The sequence below is a fragment of the Apodemus sylvaticus genome, chromosome 13 (assembly GCF_947179515.1).
Source record: "Apodemus sylvaticus chromosome 13, mApoSyl1.1, whole genome shotgun sequence".
Lineage (NCBI taxonomy): Eukaryota > Metazoa > Chordata > Mammalia > Rodentia > Muridae > Apodemus > Apodemus sylvaticus.
The window spans coordinates 91,478,833-91,498,062 of NC_067484.1; the positions used below are offsets into that span (position 1 = coordinate 91,478,833).

Below are 19,230 nucleotides of genomic sequence, written 5' to 3' on the forward strand. Positions count from 1 at the left end.
CGTTCGGGTTCTGCAGGTCTTGCCTGGCTTCTGGCGGTCTCACGGCCGACGTAAACAACTGGGCCCGGGGCGCACTTGGGCTGCAGGACCCAGGCTGGAGCCCCACGATACCCCTTCTGGATCTGCCCAGAAAGTTGACCGCCCTTGTCCCTGCTCCTCCCTGCTCCCCCTTAGGTTTTCGGGGAAGGGGTGCTACTCCGCGTCGTCTCCGTAGCAGAGGAAGTTTGCGGGTGTGTGTTGTGTGGAGGGAATTGGGGTGCAGTAGTTGGTTGCTGCGGCGGGATTGGGGGGTGGGGGGGACTGAAGTTATCGATCTGGTGGCTGTGTTGGAATGTGGCGAGCAGAGTCACGTGGCGGCCACCACCTCCCTCCTCCTTCACCTTCCCCTGCCTTCTCGGGGTAAATCGGGGACCCGGGAGGTCCGGCGCGCTGAGGCCCAGAGCGGCGGCGCGCGAGGACCCGAGGAGGTGCGGGCAGGCAGGGCAAGACTCGGAGAGGCCAAAGGGGCGACAGCTGGAGGCAGCCGAGGCCTCTGCGACCCCGGTGGTGAAGGACAAAGGGCGGCTTGTGCTCCCGCCGGAGCCCGCAGGGTCCCGCCGTGGTCCGCGCCCCGCCCTCTGGTCCCCGGCAGTGCAGCATCCTCTTCCTCCCCGGCTGCCGGGTGGTGGTGGCGGCGGCTCCGGGTGGCCAGGGTTCCTGCCACGGGCTCCTAGAACTCTGCAGTCAGCAAAGGGGGGTGGTGGGGGACAGAGTCGTGCGCCTCGAGCCCTGGGCCCCCTGGCCGATGAGTATTTATGAACTCGATTATAGGGGCCCTTACCGCACACACAAAGCCCTTTCTTCTGGGAAAGGACAGCGTGGGGGGGTGGTGGTGGTGGTGGTTCACAAACTAGAATCCTTGATCCTTGATCCTTGCTGCTGCTTCTTCTTCCTTCTTCTTCTTCTTCTTCTTCTTCTTCTTCTTCTTCTTCTTCTTCTTCTTCTTCTTCTTCTTCTTCTTCTTCTTCTTCTTCTTCTTCTTCTTCTTCTTCCCTTCTTTTTCTTGAAGTGCACAGGTTTTACTTTAAAAATGAGGGGAATCACTGACAAGTATCTTGACACAGTTTGGGAGTTGTTTTGTATGTACATGGGACATACATTGTCGAGAAAACCTAGATGCAGGGCCGGAAAAATTCCCAAGTCTGGAGGACTTATAAATGATCGCAGGGGCATGCGCGAGTGTCAGGGTAACTGTGGACCACTGTTGCTCTGGGGACATTTGCCAGGGGTCTCCATTTCTTAAAAGTAACGGTGGGGAATGAAGTGCCAGGCTGACCTCACTGGGAAAGGAGAACTTTGCGATTTGAATAGAATAGCAGCATGTAGTGAAGACCTCTGGTTGAAGGGTTTCAAAAGCTTCTAAAAGCTCATGTAGGAATTAGGAAGTCTTTTATTTTCAAAAGTTTATTAAAGTTTGTAGATTTGGTCGTTTTGCTCACTCACAGCTTCTAACTGTTCTTGTTCACCTGCCTCTGGAATGAATTCACTGAAAGTTTTGTTGATGGTGAATGCATGTGTTTCCCCAGCTTCTAGGAAGGATTTCTTTTGCAGGGAGGGCAGGCCATTGAGCACAGCTGCACTTTCTGGGAAATTTTGGCAAAGTTAAACTGTAAAATACCCAGACAGGGGACCTGGGTAGTTTTTAGGTTAGTAAGGGAGAAGAGGCCAGTAAGCATAAGACGTTTTTATTCTTTTGTTTTATTGGTATTTTGGGAAAAAAAAAAAAACAAAACAACGGATCCAATATCTCCTTCACTAAGACACAGCCCTTGGGCTTCAATTGCCAAGTGCTACCAAAAATCTACATCAAATCAAAGGTTTAGTGTGTGTGTGTGTGTGTGTGTGTGTAACACAGCAGTGTTCTCTGTCAGCTGCTTGGAGGATGCCTCCCAGAAGAGGCTCTGGCCTCAGGTGGGCTGGCTAGGCTTTTGGGGTGAGAAGCTCAAGACAGGAATAAAAATAGCACAGCCCTCACTGCCGATCAGGCTTGTTTTCCTTCAGGGTGTGCATTGCCTGGAAAAATAACATGTTTGTAAGAGCTGTGTCAGACTCGGGCCGCTGATATGACTAGTGTCTGGTAGTGCTAGCATGCCATTCCGGATGGTTCTTCTTAAGTCACTTCTCCTTTCTTCCTGCTCCTGGGTCCCCTTCTGCCTTCCTGGAAGGATGCCTTTATTTTTCAAAGTGTGTTTTAAGAGTGTTTCGAGTCCATTATGTTATTCAGAAGGTCACACTTGGATCCTTGAAAAGCCAGCAAGGATTTTTTTTTTTTAAATGACAGATCAGCTGGTATTTGTAAGAGGAAGCCATGGACAATCGTTTGTTGTAAGCAATGCTGGAGAGATCAATTGTGTGTGGTAGTGAACTGAATGTCCTCACTAGGAAGAGCTGATTGGTAATCCTACCATTAAGAAAGATGGGTTCTGATTTTACCATCAGAAACAAGTAGATTTTGTGATGACCAACATGGAAAAGCTATGTATTAGAGACGATGAAAAAAACTGTAAGTTCTTCTAAAAACCCCAAAGTTCTGCGTTCAGTTTCTAATCTGTCTGTTATTTCTTTAACAAACAGAGTTTTAAGAGATAGTCCTGATATGGGTGTCTCATATCATTGCAAACGTGTACCCCAGGAGAGTCGTTTCTATTAGGTTGGTTTAAAAAAAAAAAAAAACCAAAAAAACCAAAAAACATTAAAACAAAATAGTGCTTAATTTGGATTCTTATTTGTAACTAGATGCTTAAAATGTGCTTTCCCAGGAAATTTCTCTGACCAGATGCATTTATTTTAAGGAATTCTGATAATTTTGGGACTTCTGGTGGATAATCATACCTACTTAAAAATCATGCATTTTAATGTCAAATTTTGGGGGGCGATTGTGTAGTTAGCCCACCTCCTCAGTCTGGCTCTCGATTTCTAAGAGCCTTAGGAAGGCCAGCCTTGGTGGAGTCACCTACTCCATTTAATCCTTGTTAAGACTGCTTTATATCCCAGATACTCATTTCTGTATACAAAATTTGTCATTGAAACATGCAACTTCTTTACCCTTCCAGACACTCAAAACTTGTCGGCCATATATAACCCTCTGAGGACCTCACTCTGTTAATACTGCATATCTTTACAGTGACCCTTCTGACTAATAACAAAGAGTTAAAGCCAGTATTTAAAGAAATTAATGGCTAGACAATTAAGTGAGCCCCTCCTTTCTATATTATTTAGATATTTGTCTTCCTGAGAATAGACAGTGGTAAGACTACCTTACTGAAAATAGTTTACTGTCAGCTTATTTTTAGGGCCAGTAAATCAGTTGTATCAAATTGGTCAATTGTGACCTATTTCTATTTTTCTTGCTGGCTCTTTATTCTATTTCTTGTGGTGCTTGTCTGATGGAACTTTCTCAGCCATTTTACCTGATAACATTTTTTTGTTTTTGAAGTTGACTCCAAAAAGCTCAGTTAGAAGGAAAAAGTGCTCTGCTGCATAAAGGTGTGAGATACTCGGTGAGAGCCAAGTTATAAATCTGGAAAGGAGAGAGAGGCGTACTTAGTCATTTAAATGGCCAAGTTAAACAGGAGACACAGCCAGGCTATCTGGACCCCCAGGTGTTCATAAACTCATACCAGGGACCTCCAGAGAGAGGTGGGAGGAGTCAGGGAGGAGAGCCCCCAGGGTCTTGTTTAACTTGCTGTGCCCGATGCTGACCCTTTGTCACTTGGCACGTCCTGAACTTATAACACTTTAGATATACCTTTTCCCCATTTAGCTTCTTTCGTACTTACAAATGGATCTTTTAAAGGAGGAATTATTTCTTTAGAAATATAATGACGTGGCAAAGTCTCAGCTCACAATGTAAAGAAGAAATAGAAATGAGGGAGGTTGAAAGAAAAGACAATGGATTTTAAGTCCCAAGCCTTTGGAAAGTCAGAATTTTGCTATTTACTCTAGTTGCAAAAACTGTAAACATTTTAGATATTAAAAAGTCAGTACAGGGAGTTTTCTTGGTCCCCAAATTTAATAGAAGTATTAAACTGTTCAGTGTGCCTTTTCAAAGTATATATGTGTATGTGTGTGTGTGTGTGTATATGTGTGTGTGTGTGTATATATATGTATATATATATATATATATAGACACTAATGAAATACTAATCATATATATATATAAGTAGAAAAGTGAGATATAAAATATAACAATAACAAAAAATATTTCCAATTCCATGTTTTTGCTTTCATAGAAAAAAATCTTTTTTCCAGTAATGATTCAGTTTAGGTTTAGAAATGATGCTATAGAAAAGAAACAAAGACTGAGCCTGAATTTTGTGAGAGAAGCCAATTGTCTAAAAGGAAATAGAATATTTTGCTTTTAATTACCAAAAAGCAAGATGGGTTTTTTTTTCCTGAAAACTGTTTTTCTGTTATATTAACTATGACTCTTCTTGTTAATTAGATTTTTTACTTATGTTAGTTTTAAAGAAAATTAAGGCACTCATATGGGTATATTTATGGGTATACATTAGATAGCAAAATCAATATTATTTTTTTTTGTAAGGAATTTGGTTTGTAAAGGCAAAGTTGCATGGCATGCAGAAATCTATGCCTCGACATTTTTAGATTTGGGTCCGTAAAAAGAGGCAGGGCGGGGGGGGGGGGGGGAAGCAATGGTTGGAAACAGAGCTGAGGCTCCGCCTGCTACTCAGACCCCCCTGTGACAATTGTCCTTCTATTTATCTGTCAGTCAGTTACTCTTTCTCCCTCTACCACCTCTAAATTATACTGACTAGATGTTGAAGTCATTAAATTGATTATAGTCCAATCAGCAGACAATCCGAAATAAACAAAAACAGCAATTACAGTTGGCAGGGATCCCGAGAGTCAAAGTTTCAGAGCTGCTGGTCCAGCAAGCCTCTTCTAGAGCTCGGCCTGCACCTTTCCAGCGCTGGCAGCCCCTCCTCAAAGGGACCGCAGCAGACTCCTGAGGGTTTACTCATTCCTCTAAACAAAAACATCTGTCTGAGTGAGCATGAGCGCACTGTCGGCCCTTATTCACCCAGCCCAAAAGGGGTAAAGAAAATAGGGTATTGAACATAAAAGCATACATGTGAAATGCCATTACAAAGGGAGCTGAGATGAGCTGTTCTTTATGAAGCAAGCTGTTAATAATTTTTCTCTTTTTGTTGTTGCCGGTAGATTCCCAGATCTTATTGATACTAGGAATGCCTGACATCGTGTCAGAAGTTTCCAACTTTGTTTTTCCTTTTAACTCATTTGGAGGAGGGCAAGCTCTATAGGTTCATTTTGTAAAGATGTCTGTAACATTCTTTCCCCTTTCTTTTGAAAGGAAGTTTGTTGTTGAGGCTTGGCTACTCTGATAAAGTCTGGAGAAGCATTGGTTGCTACAAACTGAAACATATCCTCCCTGCTGTCTGAGTGCTTATTTTGAAGTAAGAGTTTGCCACAAGGAGAAAGGTTTGGGGGGTAGAGACTAACAAGTCTATCTAGATCAATATAAGTGTTTCTGGAAAGACCTGTTCTTCCTTACCATGCTTTATTAATTCATCTGACTGGTTCCCATGGCTGATTTAATGCCATTCATTTTCTTACCAGTGAATTCGAATCTTAGGGCTATGCCTAAATGGATTTGGTGTTAACTTTGGTAGTTATTTTTAAGAGAGAAGATAAGATTTGTATCATTTGTACCATGTTTTACCAAACCCCTTGGCTTGTTAAAAATGCAAATTCTCTCACGGAATAGTATGTTAAAGAATGCTTTTGAATTGTGTGAGGTGTTGATACAAAGGCAGATAGATGTTCAAAATCAACCCTCTTGCTGAGTGGTTTTCTCAGAGGTACTTAATTTTTTTTTTTTGTCCACTGATGCCTGGTGCACTGTCAACAGATGAAGTTACTTCTTTAGGCATGTGTGGGTGTGTGGGTGTGTGCATGCATGTGTGTACCTGGGTATCTGTGACTCTATAATCTCATTTCAATTAAGCATGAAGTATGTTGCTGTGGTTTTGTGTGGGAATTCCATGGTGCCAGGTCAGGATCTTGTCTACCTCTTCTGTTGTAAATTGTCTATTTTAAATTTGTCTTGCCACAATGCCGTCATAAAGCAATTAAAGCTTCAAGTTAACATTAGTTAATTTAAATAGCTCTGTTATAGCATTAATCAAACAGTAAGGTAAGGAGAGCTTTTGCAGGGTTTAAATAATTATGCAACTCTTGGCATAAAAGCCTGAGGTAAATGTTTGAAAACTAAGAATCATGACTTAAAAAAACAACAAACTTTAATTTCAGGCAGTGCAGCCTTTGCTTGTGTCACATTGCACTTCTGTAATTACACCAGTTTAGTAATTATTAGAGATGAAAGAAATCCAGTAAGAGGCGAAGTCTTTAAAACTTCAGTAGCTCCAGTCTTTGCAGGGATAATGATCAAGCAGCAGTCACCCAGCCACCTGGGGACCCTATCACAGCGACAGGCACCAGGCTGATCTTGGGGGTATCATTATGATGGTAGCACACACCACGGTTAGCATTTCTCCTCTGGAAGTCTGGTAGGAAAGGTTTATAATTTGGGTATTATCAACACAAAAAGTCAGAATCAAATATGCCTACCAAGTAACTGTTTTCTGGGAAGATTTTGTTTTTTGAAGATGAATGTGTACATTCAGAAATTACTTTTCATATTCCATATCTTTAGCAAGATAGTAAGTACTTTGAAAATTCCTGAGAAGAAAAATATGTAGTCATTCTTATTTGTTCAAGGTTACATATATGGGCATGGGTTGACTTTGCATCTAGTTTTCAAATGAAGATAATTTGATTTAGAGTGCATTTACTATTTACATGTTAACTTAAGGTGTTACAAACTAGATACAGACGAGGGATGGCCATTTCCATGGTAGTACAGGCTTCTTTGTTTGTTTTAAATTACATTGTGGTATTGCTCATTTTTTCAACTATGAAACCAAATGGTTTTAGACCTTTAGTTAGCACAATCTACTGCAGAATGTACAGACACATAGTGGGCACAATCACTGGCAGATGTTGATGTCTATATGCCATACATTTCCCATATGTGAAGCACTTCTTTTTTTTTTTAAGATTTATTTATTTATTGTATGTAAGTACACTGTAGCTGTTTTCAGACACACATCAGAAGAGGTTGTCAGATCTCATTACGGATGGTTGTGAGCCACCATGTGGTTGCTGGGATTTGAACTCAGAACCTTTGGAAGAGCAGTCAGTGCTCTTAACCACTGAGCCATGTCTCCAGTCCCCCGTGAATCACTTCTTAAAAGACAAAATTAAACTTTCCTCAATTAAACTTGGTATCATTTTAAGGACTATAAAAGCACTTATCTTTTGGGTTCATAACACTGTTTTTATAACCTCTTTATGATTGCCATTTGGTCTTATTAATCTACTAAGGATATATCAATATGGATTTTTTTTTTTTTACCTGGTAGGGACAAAGTTCTCCTCCATTGCTGACAGTCTCATATGTTAATACACAAGTCATAGTACAAACCTATCCTGAGCTGTAGTCTCCATGGATGAACTAGAAATTGACCTATTATAGGGTTCAATGTCCAGAATTCAAAAGAAAAAAAGGGTTGTAAACTTTGTTATCTATAGAGAGATTATCCAGCCTTTCTTACATATTTAGTATTTTTGTCCTTCACAACAGAACTTCATTAGGTCCAGTGAGAATACTTGAATAAGACTAAATATTATTTCAATATTGCTAATGATTTAGCTTGTTGTAGTTTTAACGGGCTTTGAGCCGCAGAGTCAGTACTTTACTCTTTTGCTTATTTTTATACCTTAGAAAGGGGAAGGGGCATTAAATTTTCAAAAATGCCACTCCACCAAGTGCTAATGAAGTCCAAACATGGCTATTGGTCAGAAGGCTGGTGCCATCTTGGGATAGCTGACCTTTGTCGGGAGTCTGCATTTCCTGTCTATACCGGTGTTTCCAGGAGTATCCCAGGCTACTTAGTTGTGGACATAAGGTAAGGAGCAAGAAGAACTGTAGGCCCAAAGGAAGGTGCATTAGTTCCTGGAGATTGCTGAGGACAAAAGAAGCTGTCACGGGCATCACATTGCCACTTGGATAATCATTTACCAAGAAAACGTGGTGAGCTCTGATTAGCTGTGTGTGTGTTTTAGGATTTGGATTTCACTTGAGACTTGAGAGGGCTTGTTCTTATCATTTTACTCTTAGCCCCATCTCCTAAGTTGTGGTCCCAGGTACCACCCTTAGTTCTGAGCATCCGTGTGTTATCAGGACAAGCATAATCTTGCTCTTGTGGGCCCTCTAGTCACTGAAACTGAATAAAACTTTAGATCCCTGTTCCATGGCTTTTTAATGGTTGGAAGGAGATTCTGTAAGTGAGAAAGAGGGCCTTACATTGGTGTGTTCACTTTTCTCTGTTGCGTCAGTGGAAGCAGTTGATGAAATGACGTTGAAGCATTTGATGTCATGTGTTTGGTGAGCTTTTCCTTTATAAGAGTGACGCAGTTTGTTTTCCCTTACACTCAAATGTTCTATTATTGGCACTTAGGTCAAAGACATTCCCACCTCCTTTTGGATTGACTAATGTTCTCGGTCTTTTCCTCCTAAAAGTTTCAGAGTGTAGTCTTGAAAGCTAATTGTACAATAGTGAAACTAATTATGTTTTGAAAAAATTTGAAGAATTCCTAATGTTAATTCATGTAGTGATTGGAGGATCATGGAGAATGTGTGAGATGCAGGCATTAAAACCTAGCTATACTAAATGCTAGACATCTCTGCTGTCCAGAACTGAGACAAAACCAGCTGTAAGGAATTTGCTATATTGTATACTCAGCACAGAATCCTGGGAGAAATTCAGCAAAGTTGGTACTTTAAAGTATTCTTGCACAAGTTTGTTGAGTGTCCCCCAGAGATACAGGTAAATGATATGAAAGAAGAGTTACGCAAACTGTGGTGTGGAAGCGTACGACAATTCAAAGGTGATGGAGCACATTGGGTGTTCTGATGGCATTCCTAGCCAGAGATGTGAATGACAGACTGGGCAGAGTTGTAGGACTGGACAGAAATCAAGGTGATAAGCTGAAGTCAGTTTTGTCCCTTTCAGCACTACAGAGATCCTTTACATTAGAATGCTAGCATTGTGGCAAATTCTAATCTTCAAAATAAAGTCATGAGATAATAACGCCACTTTATAGCTCCAGTTAGGTGTAACTGGTTTTCACACTTGCTGATCTGCATATTAAAAAGACAGTGCAGGACTCTGGGTGGCCACCCAGGGAGAGTACTTCTCCACCTGGCACCTACACCAACTAACTGCTGAATCAGCTTCCACTGAGCCCACGTCACTTCCTTACCACTCAGGTGAGACTGCAGCTCCTTCTGGCTCTAACGTTTTAGAATTCTCACAGCAAGAAATCATGGTTCTCTGTACCCCATTTTTTAATAGGGTTATTTGGTTCTCTGGGGTCTAGAATGGCTAGGGTTAAAAACTCAGGAGACAGCAGGTGTTGGTGAGGATGTGGAGAAAGAGGAACACTCCTCCACTGCTGGTGGGGCTTTAAGATGGTACAACCAGTCTGGAAATCAGTCTGGCGGTTCCTCAGAACACTGGACATGACACTTCTGGAGGACCCTGCTATACCTCTCCTGGGTATATACCCAGAGGATTCCCCTGCATGCAATAAGGATACGTGTTCCACTATGTTCATAGAAGCCTTATTTATAATAGCCAGAAGCTGGGAAGAACCCAGATGTCCCTCAATGGAGGAATGGATACAGAAAATGTGGTATATTTACACAATGGAATACTACTCAGCAATTAAATACAATGAATTCATGAAATTCTTAGGCAAATTGTTGGAACTGGAAAATATCCTAAGTTAGGGTACCCAATCACAAAAAAATACACATGGAATGTAATCACTGATAAGTGGATATTAATTAGCTCAGAAGCTCTGAATTCTCAAGACACAGTTAGCAGATCAAATGATACTTTCCCTCAAGGCAAATGATCTTTTCCCTCAAGAAGAGGGAAGGAGAGGGCCCTGGTTCTGAAAAGAGTTGATCCAGCATTGTAGGGGAATACCAGGACAGGGAAATGGGAGGGGGGTGATTGGGAAATGGGAGGAGGGAAGAGAGCTTATGAGACCGATGGGGAGGGGGAAACCGGGAAAGGGGAAAACATTCTGAATGTAAAGAAAGAATATAGAAAATAAAAAAAGTTTAAAAAATTAAAAAAAAGAAATCATGGTTCTTACAAGTAAATCAACATGTAAATGAGTCATGTCAATAAACTGAGCATTCTTTTTAGTGGGCTTGTCAGCCGTGTAACTGTGAAGCAAAACTAGACTAGCTGGAATGTCCTCACAGAGGCTGGGCAGTTTGGATTTTTGATGAATCCCCATTTTGGGGCTGATGGAAGAAGGGAAGCAAGTAGATAGGGTGAATCATTCTGAGGGTCTTTACTAGGAATCAGAGCAGTTTGTAGCTTCTGAGTCAGAAAGGACCCTTTCCTGGTTCAACTCACAGGGCTTTGGTGAGTCTCACTAGGAGTTGTCCTAGTAGCCAGTCCTGTTATGGATTTGACATTGTGTGTGTGGTCACTCTGTATTGACCTGGGTGTCAGATGCACTGCAGTTGATTTAGTGGGGTGTGTGTGTGTGTGTGTGTGTGTCTGTCTGTAGGTATACATGTGTCATGGTGCAAGCCAGAGAACAACTTGTGTGAGTTGATATTTTGGCCTGAGCTAAGTTTGCACCCAAAATAATAGCAACATATGGACCCAAATCAGAAACATGTTGCTTTAAGAATAGCTTTGGAATTGGGGTCGACTTACATGTAGGAGTTACCTATAATTCATGCTTGTTCATTGGTACAAGTGCATCTATGATTTCTATTCAGCCACAGGTCTCAAACCTTTAATAATGTTTGAGGCTTCATCTTGAACCCTCTATAGGCCCAGGTTGTGGCTTCCCATACTAGGTTTGTGTAATAATAAAGACCTGGATATCACTTTCATCTCTGACAGCCCTGTGCTTGTTCTGAGCTAGCGTTTAAAGATATCTTTCTGTGTGGGCCCCCTTTAAACCATGTAGGGCGTGAGCACCACAAATCGTCCATCGTCCTTTGGAAAAACAAGCAGATCCTCTTCTCTCCATGCCAAGAACAAAATATCGGTGATGAGCAGATCAACAGATGGTTTCATTCATTTGCTTAAGATATTTTTGCCCATTTGTTATGTCTTGGGATGCCAGGGGTTGTAGATGCAGCTCAGATAGGTCTGTCTTCATTATGATGGGCAGTGAAAACACACTGCATATGAGAGGGAGGCTTTCCCCATCAAGGCTCTGGATGCAGGCACATTTATTCTGTACCACATGGGTTGTATGATCCTAGGGTAGCTATACATGTAATCTAACACATTTGTGCGTGACATTGCATTATTCGTCCAAAGCCGGGATGTTCTTCACAGTGGTAGCACTTTTACGGCAAACGTGAGACTCTATAGGTTTCAGATTGAAAAATATTGAACATAATCATGCATTCTACTGGATTTCTCATTGGCTCCCAGATAGACACTAGATATATTGAAGGTGGTGGAAAGGGCTGTACCCAGCTGGGTCTATATTTCTAGAAGAGATAGTCAGTGAAGATGTTAGGCAATTCCTTTGCACCCTGCAGGGTTGATTCTAGACAGTATAAGTTTCACAATGACAATGTATTTTTAAGTCACACTTGCAAGGGGCATACTTTTGGTATTGGCACTCACATGAACGCACAGTCTTCACATGGTTTATTGGGGGCCCCATTTTCCTACTCTAAGTAAACTATATGTATTGGTGTCCACTGAGCTAGATCTGCTTGCTCTTCCAGGTATCTGGGTTTATTCTAACTTTATAATGCTTCCTAAATAAAGGACAAGTTTCTTTTGGCATTAGAAGACAACGTAACATCTGTCCTCTCTGATGGGTCAAATACTAACGCAGGGGAAGAGCAGTCATCTCTTCCTCTGCATTAGCATTAGTGGATGTGGTGCCACTCATCCAATTGGAACATTCTCTTCACAGTTTCCAGTTCAGCTAGCTTAGTGGCTGTCACTGTGGGGACAGGGCACACCAGTGGTCAGCGTTGGCTTCAGAGAGAATGAAGAGAAACTGCAAAAGGTTATAAAACAAGGATTCTCTAAGAACACTTTATTGCTTTGTCAGTTCCTCCCTTTCTTTCTTTCCTTAATTTTGTTGTTTTGAGGCAGGATCTCCTGGTATAGCCAGACTTCCTTTGAACTCCTGTAGCTAAGGGAGGATGACCTTGAACTTCTGATCCTCTTGCCTTCACCTTAAAGAGCTAAGATGACAAGTTTGTATTATCAAACTCCCCTCCCCTCCCCTTCTGCTTTTCAACTTAAATGTCCATTGTTTCTACCAGAGATATTATTATGCGGGGGTGGGGGTGGGGGTGGGGGTGGGGTGGGGTGGGGGTTGTCGGAGAGAGAGAGAGACAGACAGACAGGGACAGACAGACAGACAAAGATAGACAGACAGACAGAAAGTTTCTATGAAGATATGCTTATTATTCCAAGACCCACTACCATCTCAATAATTATCTAAGTCAGGTTGGAATGCCCAGCCTAATAACAGGCTACTCCTTCCACCTGCTCTTTAGATATGTGCTTCCCAGTAATCCAGAGGGGACAAAGCACTGCACTGACCCCTCTCTCTCTCTCTCTCTCTCTCTCTGTCCCTCTGTCTCTCTGTCTCTGTCTCTCTCTCTCTCTCCCCACATGTGTGTGTGTTTGTATGTGTGTGTGTCCCAAACCCAAATTTGTGCTTTAAATACATACATTAGTTCACTTAGTGTTGCTGTAACAAAAGACCCAATGCTCAGTAGCTCATAAAGCACAGAGGCTTGCTTATTCAGACAGGGAGAGCCCAGCAGAGCAACAGTATCTTTCCTTTTGCTGTGGTGGAGAAACAGAAAAGTAACTGGCTATAGGTAAGGGCAAGGGTCATTTTATGACAGGTTACTCTTGTGAATAATAATCTGCTCTCAGAGACTAACATCACTCATTTTTCATAATGGTATTCAGCTGCTTACAGGTCGCACCATCTCATGTTCAAGTGTCTAACTCCGAGGACTGTGAGGACAAACCGTATCTAAACCCTAGCATCTCTTTCCTGACCCTAACTCTTAACAGCTCGCCCTAATTCTAGCAGCTATTTCCTGAACCTAGCAGCTCACTCTAACCCTAGCAGCTCGCCCTAACTCTAACAGCTCGTTCTAACTCTAACAGCTCGCTCTAACCCTAGCAGCTCGCCATAACTCTAGCAGCTCACCCTAACTCTAGCAGCTGTTTCCTGACCCTAGCAGCTGTCGCTAACCCTAGCAGCTCGCTCTAACCCTAGCAGCTCGCCCTAACTCTAGCAGCTCGCTCTAACCCTAGCAGCTCACCCTAACTCTACCAGCTCGCTCTAACTCTAGCAGCTGTCGCTAACCCTAGCAGCTCGCTCTAACCCTAGCAGCTCGCCCTAACTCTAGCAGCTCGCTCTAACCCTAGCAGCTCACCCTAACTCTAGCAGCTCGCTCTAACCCTAGCAGCTCGCCCTAACTCTAGCAGCTCGCTCTAACCCTAGCAGCTTGCCCTAACTCTAGCAGCTCGCTCTAACCCTAGCAGCTTGCCCTAACTCTAGCAGCTCGCTCTAACCCTAGCAGCTTGCCCTAACTCTAGCAGCTCGCTCTAACCCTAGCAGCTCACCCTAACTCTAGCAGCTCGCTCTAACCCTAGCAGCTTGCCCTAACTCTAGCAGCTCGCTCTAACCCTAGCAGCTTGCCCTAACTCTAGCAGCTCGCTCTAACCCTAGCAGCTCACCCTAACTCTACCAGCTTGCTCTAACCCTAGCAGCTTGCCCTAACTCTAGCAGCTCGCTCTAACCCTAGCAGCTCGCCCTAACTCTAGCAGCTTGCTCTAACCCTGGGACTACAGCAGCCACCCGGCCTATCATCTCCTCGGCCTGCTCCCCTTCATGTTTTAACAAGCCGGCTGTAGGAGGGATTGCTGCACAGTAGCTCCTCCTACATCCCTGATCACCAGGATGTTTCTACTCAATTATTTGTTGGTTTAGCTTATCGTATACAAGTGATGCTTCATTGAATGCCAGGTCTCCTTACTGACACACATGATTAAAAAATATACAGTATGTTCTTGAAAACTGAAGTGCTAGGTACAGAGAGTGACTATATTTACATTGTTTTCAGGGCTAAAACCAGTGCTGTTATTAGCTACAGGGCTGGAGGGTGGCTGTGATCCAGACCCTTGTTTTCACTAGCAAGACTTGTGGACAGACTGTTGTTCATGACACATTGATTAGAAATACTGTAGCTAGGAGGTGGCGAGCCCATCTTCTTTATTTTTCTGACAGTAGTCTTTTTATGTCCTGGGTTCTCTCATCTTCCCATTTGAAAAGGCCTTTCTTTATCACTAAGACAGTTTGTCCTTAGACTGTTTGTTAAAAATATTCCCCCCTGAGCATCAGGGTCCCCAATGGAGGAGCTAGAGAAAGGACCCAAGGAGCTGAAGAGGTTTGCAGCCCCATAGAAGGCACAATAATAGTACCAACCAGTACCCCCAGAGCTCCCAGGGAATAAACCACCAACTGAAGAATGCACATGGAGGGACCCATGGCTCCAACTGTATATGTAGCAGAGGATGGCCTTGTCGGACATCAATGAGAGGAGAGGCTCTTGGTCCTGAGAAGGCTCGATGCCCTGGTATAGGCGAATGCCAGGTCAGGAAAGTGGGAGGGGGGTTGGTAAGCAGGGGAAGGGGGATGGGATAGGGGTTTTTGGAGGGGTAATGAGGAAAGGGGATAACATTTGAAATGTAAATAAAGAAAATATCTAATAAAATTTTAAAAAATGAAAAAAAAAATAGGAAAGGCCATCCAGAGACTGCCCTATCTGGGAGTCCATCCCATATACAGTTACCAAACCCAGACACTATGTGGATGTCAGTAAGTGCTTGCTGACAGAAGCCTGATATAGCTGTCTCCTGAGAAGCTCTGCCAGAGCCTGACAAATACAGAAGTGGATGCTCTCAGCCAACCATTGGACTGAGCACAGGGTCCTCAATGGAGGAGCTAGAGAAAGGACCCAAAGAGCTGAAGGGGTTTGCAGCCCCATAGGAGGAACAACAATATGAACCAACCAGTACCCCCAGAGCTCCCAGGGACTAAAACACCAGCCATAGGCTCCAGCTGCATAGGCAGCAGAGGATGGCCTTGTAGGACATCAAAGGGAGGAGAGGCCCTTGGTCCTGAGAAGGCTCAATGCCCTGGTATAGGGGAATGCCAGGACAGGGAAGCGGGAGTCTGTGGGTTGGTGAGCAGGGGGAGGGGGGATGGGAAAGGGAGTTTTCAGAGGGGAAATGAGGAAAGGGGGTAGCATTTGAAATGTAAATAAAGAAAACATCTAATAAAAATGATAAACAAACAAAAAAGATATTCCTCCTACTTTGTCTTCTGACTTTGTGCTTAGTAATTTGTGTTTTGCTATGTGGGAGCTAGAACTTTTTGTTGTTTTCATTATTATATAGTAGATTTATTTATTTTCTATTTTGCATAATCTTTATGCTGTTATGTTACCACTGTCCTTTTTCTCCTCATTAATTAATTTATTTATTCATATTACAGCTGATCATAGCCCCTCCCTCCTCTCCTCCAAGGTCCACCCTCCCCCTCCCCACCCACACCCCCATCCTCTTTGCTTCAGAGAGGGGGAGGCCCCATGGGTGCCAAGCTCATCCTCTTCCACTGAGGCCAGACCAGGCAGCCCAGGTAGGGGAACAGAATCCAAAGGCAGGCCTCAGACTCAGGACAGCCCCCACCCCACTCTAATTGCTAGAGGACCTACATGTAGGACCAAGCTGCACATCTGTTACATATGTAACAGATCATGCGTGCTCTTTGGTTGGTGGGTCAGTCTCTGTGGTACCCCATGGGCCCAGCTTAGTTGACTCTATAGGCCTTTTTGAGGTGCTCTTGATCACTCTGGCTCCCTCAGTCCTCCCCTCCCCGAGTCCTCCCCTCCCCGCTCTCCACAGGACTCACTAAGCTTCACCTGTTGCTTGGCTATGGGTCTCTGGGTCTATTTCCATCAGCTGCTGGATGAAGGCTCTCTGAAGACAGTTATGCTATGCTCCTGTCTGCAAGCATAACAGAGTATCGTTAATAGTGTCAGGGCTGATTCTCTCCCATGAGGTGGGTCTCAGGTTGGGCCAGTCATTGATTGGTAGAGCTAGAACTTTTAGACTGTTTCAATGGTGCTCTTCCTGTCTAAGATAGATAGTGTTTGTTAGCGCTGTTCCCCCCCCCCCCCCCCCCCCCGATCCATTCAAGGTTTGGTCATAGATCGGCCACTGCTCTTTAAATAGAAAGGTCAGCCTGGGCATAGCTTCAGAAAGGAGTTAACTGAATGTGGGGATGGCTTCATCCATGACCTCTGTCATTGATGAGTTCATTCTCATGCATTTTCTTAGACCCAGTGTGGCCTCCATGGCTTCCAGATGTAGCCCTGAGTAGAGTGAAGGCTGAGGAGAGCTCAGTACTGCTTGCATGGATCTGCCTGGCTAGCCCCAACCTTACCCAGGAGGCCTGGTGGACTAGCCCCAACCTTACCCAGGAGGTCTGGTGGACTAGCCCCAACCTTACCCAGGAGGTCTGGTGGACTAGCCCCAACCTTACCCAGGAGGTCTGGTGGACTAGCCTCAACCTTAACCAGGAGGCCTGGTGGACTAGCCTTATCCTTACCCAGGAGGTCTGGTGGGCTAGCCTCAACCTTACCCAGGAGGCCTGGTGGACTAGCCCCAACCTTACCCAGGAGGCCTGGTGGACTAGCCTCAACCTTACCCAGGAGGCCTGGTGGACTAGCCTCAACCTTAACCAGGAGGCCTGGTGGACTAGCCTCAACCTTACCCAGGAGGTCTGGTGGGCTAGCCTCAACCTTACCCAGGAGGTCTGCCTGGCTAGGCTCAGCCTCAGCTTCACATTTATTTTCTGTCTTTGTTTGTGGCAGGCTTCATGAACTTTTTTCTCTGATGCCTTAGTTCGCACGTTTGTTCAGTGACCGGCCTCCCTGTCTCCTCTAATTCATGAAAGTCACTGCCAGAGCCACACTCATGCAGAGTAGTAACTCGCTTGTCTTGCTGACCGTTCCTTTGGCCCTCAGAGACACAGCCTGTTAGTGGCCACTGGCTGACCTTGGCTTTCATTTGTCTAGGAATACTCTTTGGTGGACATTGCCTTCTCTTTCTCTTTGTATTAGGTAACTATCCTAAAGTTGACTTTCTCTACAAACTTTAACATTTAATGTTGCCAATCAGATGACTTTCAAGTATCCATTTATCTTTCTTTTGTCAATTTTAATGCTAAATGCAGGGAGGGAAGGAGGAATAGAAATCAGAGTGGACGATTCCCAGAGGACTGTGAGAGGCCACTTTTAATGAGTGTAATACCCTCCAGTGACAGTGAGTGACAGAGGACATTCCTACTGTGGAATCATTTTATATTTTAGAAAATACTTTATACAGAGTGTAGTTTAGATTTTTAAAGGTCAGCTAGAAGGGGACTGTCTTGTCGGGAATGAGACCTGTAACACTGCGCGAGGGTGTGAGAGGATGCTGATGGTGAGACTTCAGAATAGGGACAGGACCCTGTGTGACCCATCCCATCAGCCTCAAGCTCCAGAGTTGAAGTATCACGTTCTCAGTAAAACCGTGATTCTGTGACAGCTCACACAGGGGCAGCTTCAGTCTCATTTTCATTGTAGAAATTCCCCCCCAGGATCCTATACACTCTGTGGGGAAGGAGCTGCAACTTCCCTAGTTCCTCCCTTTCCCCCTCTTCCGTTTCTTCACCTCTTCTCCCACTCCTCCTCCTCTGAACCCCTCTCTTCGTCTGTGCTAAAGGGTCTCATGTAGCCCAGGTAGGTTAGCCTCAGTTACTAAATGACTGAGAGTTAACTGGAGCTCCTGCCTCCTGCCTCCTGCCTCTACCTCATCACAGGTGTGTGACACCACTCCCTGCTCCTCTGTCATCATCATCACCACCACCACCACCACCACCACCACCATCTCATCATCATCATCATCATCATCATCATCTCCTTCTCTTTTGTTTGTTTCTATTGTTAACCTTAAGGGAATTCTCATTTGGGTGTCATTGTTGCTATGTGGTGGGTGAGGAAAGGGAGACTCCTTCCTGGAACATTCATTTACCAGGCCTGAAGCTGCATAAGGTTGGTTTCCTTAGTAGAAATGCATGGCCTTTCATAGGCTTGGAGAGTGTGTTCCAGATCACCATTGTGGTGAGACCTCAGGAAACCTGGTGCCTGCCAAAGGCCAAGAAGCATTAGAGAGTGAGGAGGTGGTGGTGCTTTGAGGTGTGTGTGTGTGTGTGTGTCAGTGTGTGTAGGCTCTCTCTCTCTCTCTCTCTCTCTCTCTCTCTCTCTCTCTCTCTCTCTCTCTCTCTCTCTCTCTCTCTCTCTCTTTCTCTCTCTCTCTCTCTCTCTGAGGTCAGCAAAGTGCATCAGACTCCCTAGAGCAGAGCTTGCAGTTGTGTGCTGCAAGATATTTCCGATCCATTCACATTGAGGCAGTGAGAGGTCTGTGATTGGAGGGGAGAGAGGAGAGGAGGAGGAGCTAAGGGGAGTGAGGGGCGGAGAGAGAGGGAAAGGGCTCTGTGGACAAGAGGAGGCAGGGATATCCCGATGGCATCAGACATATTTCTGGTGTTTTGGATAGGTTAGAAAATTGGGGTAAGACTTTATCATTGTAAACTGGCATTATGTATCTGGGAGTTTTATATACATAAATATATTTGGTTAACTATTCAAGTTTAAGAGTCATGCCTTACCAGATACTTGGAAGGAGTGGTGCAGAGGCCTAGCGTGGTGGTACTCTTCCTTAACTGTTACCCACTACAGTTGTGAGCTGCCCTACCTGGGTGCTAGGAAGTGAATCTGGGTCTTCTGTGGGAGTGGTCCATGCTCTAACCATGACGGCACTTCTCTAGCTCCTCAGTGTCACGCTGTTGACAAGTTCCTGTGAAGGGGCCCGCCGTCTTGCTAGGGTGGAGATTCAGCTTGATTTGCAAGAACAAACCAGTGGTGGCTGGGCCACAGCCTCC

At 44.2% G+C, this 19,230-nt stretch overlaps 1 protein-coding gene across 3 annotated transcripts in view; it reads left to right on the plus strand.

Annotated features, from left to right (window-relative positions):
- Znf521 (zinc finger protein 521) overlaps positions 1-19,230 on the plus strand; it is a 287,886-nt gene that overhangs the window by 1,952 nt on the left and 266,704 nt on the right. The gene's annotated exons all lie outside the window — the stretch shown is intronic.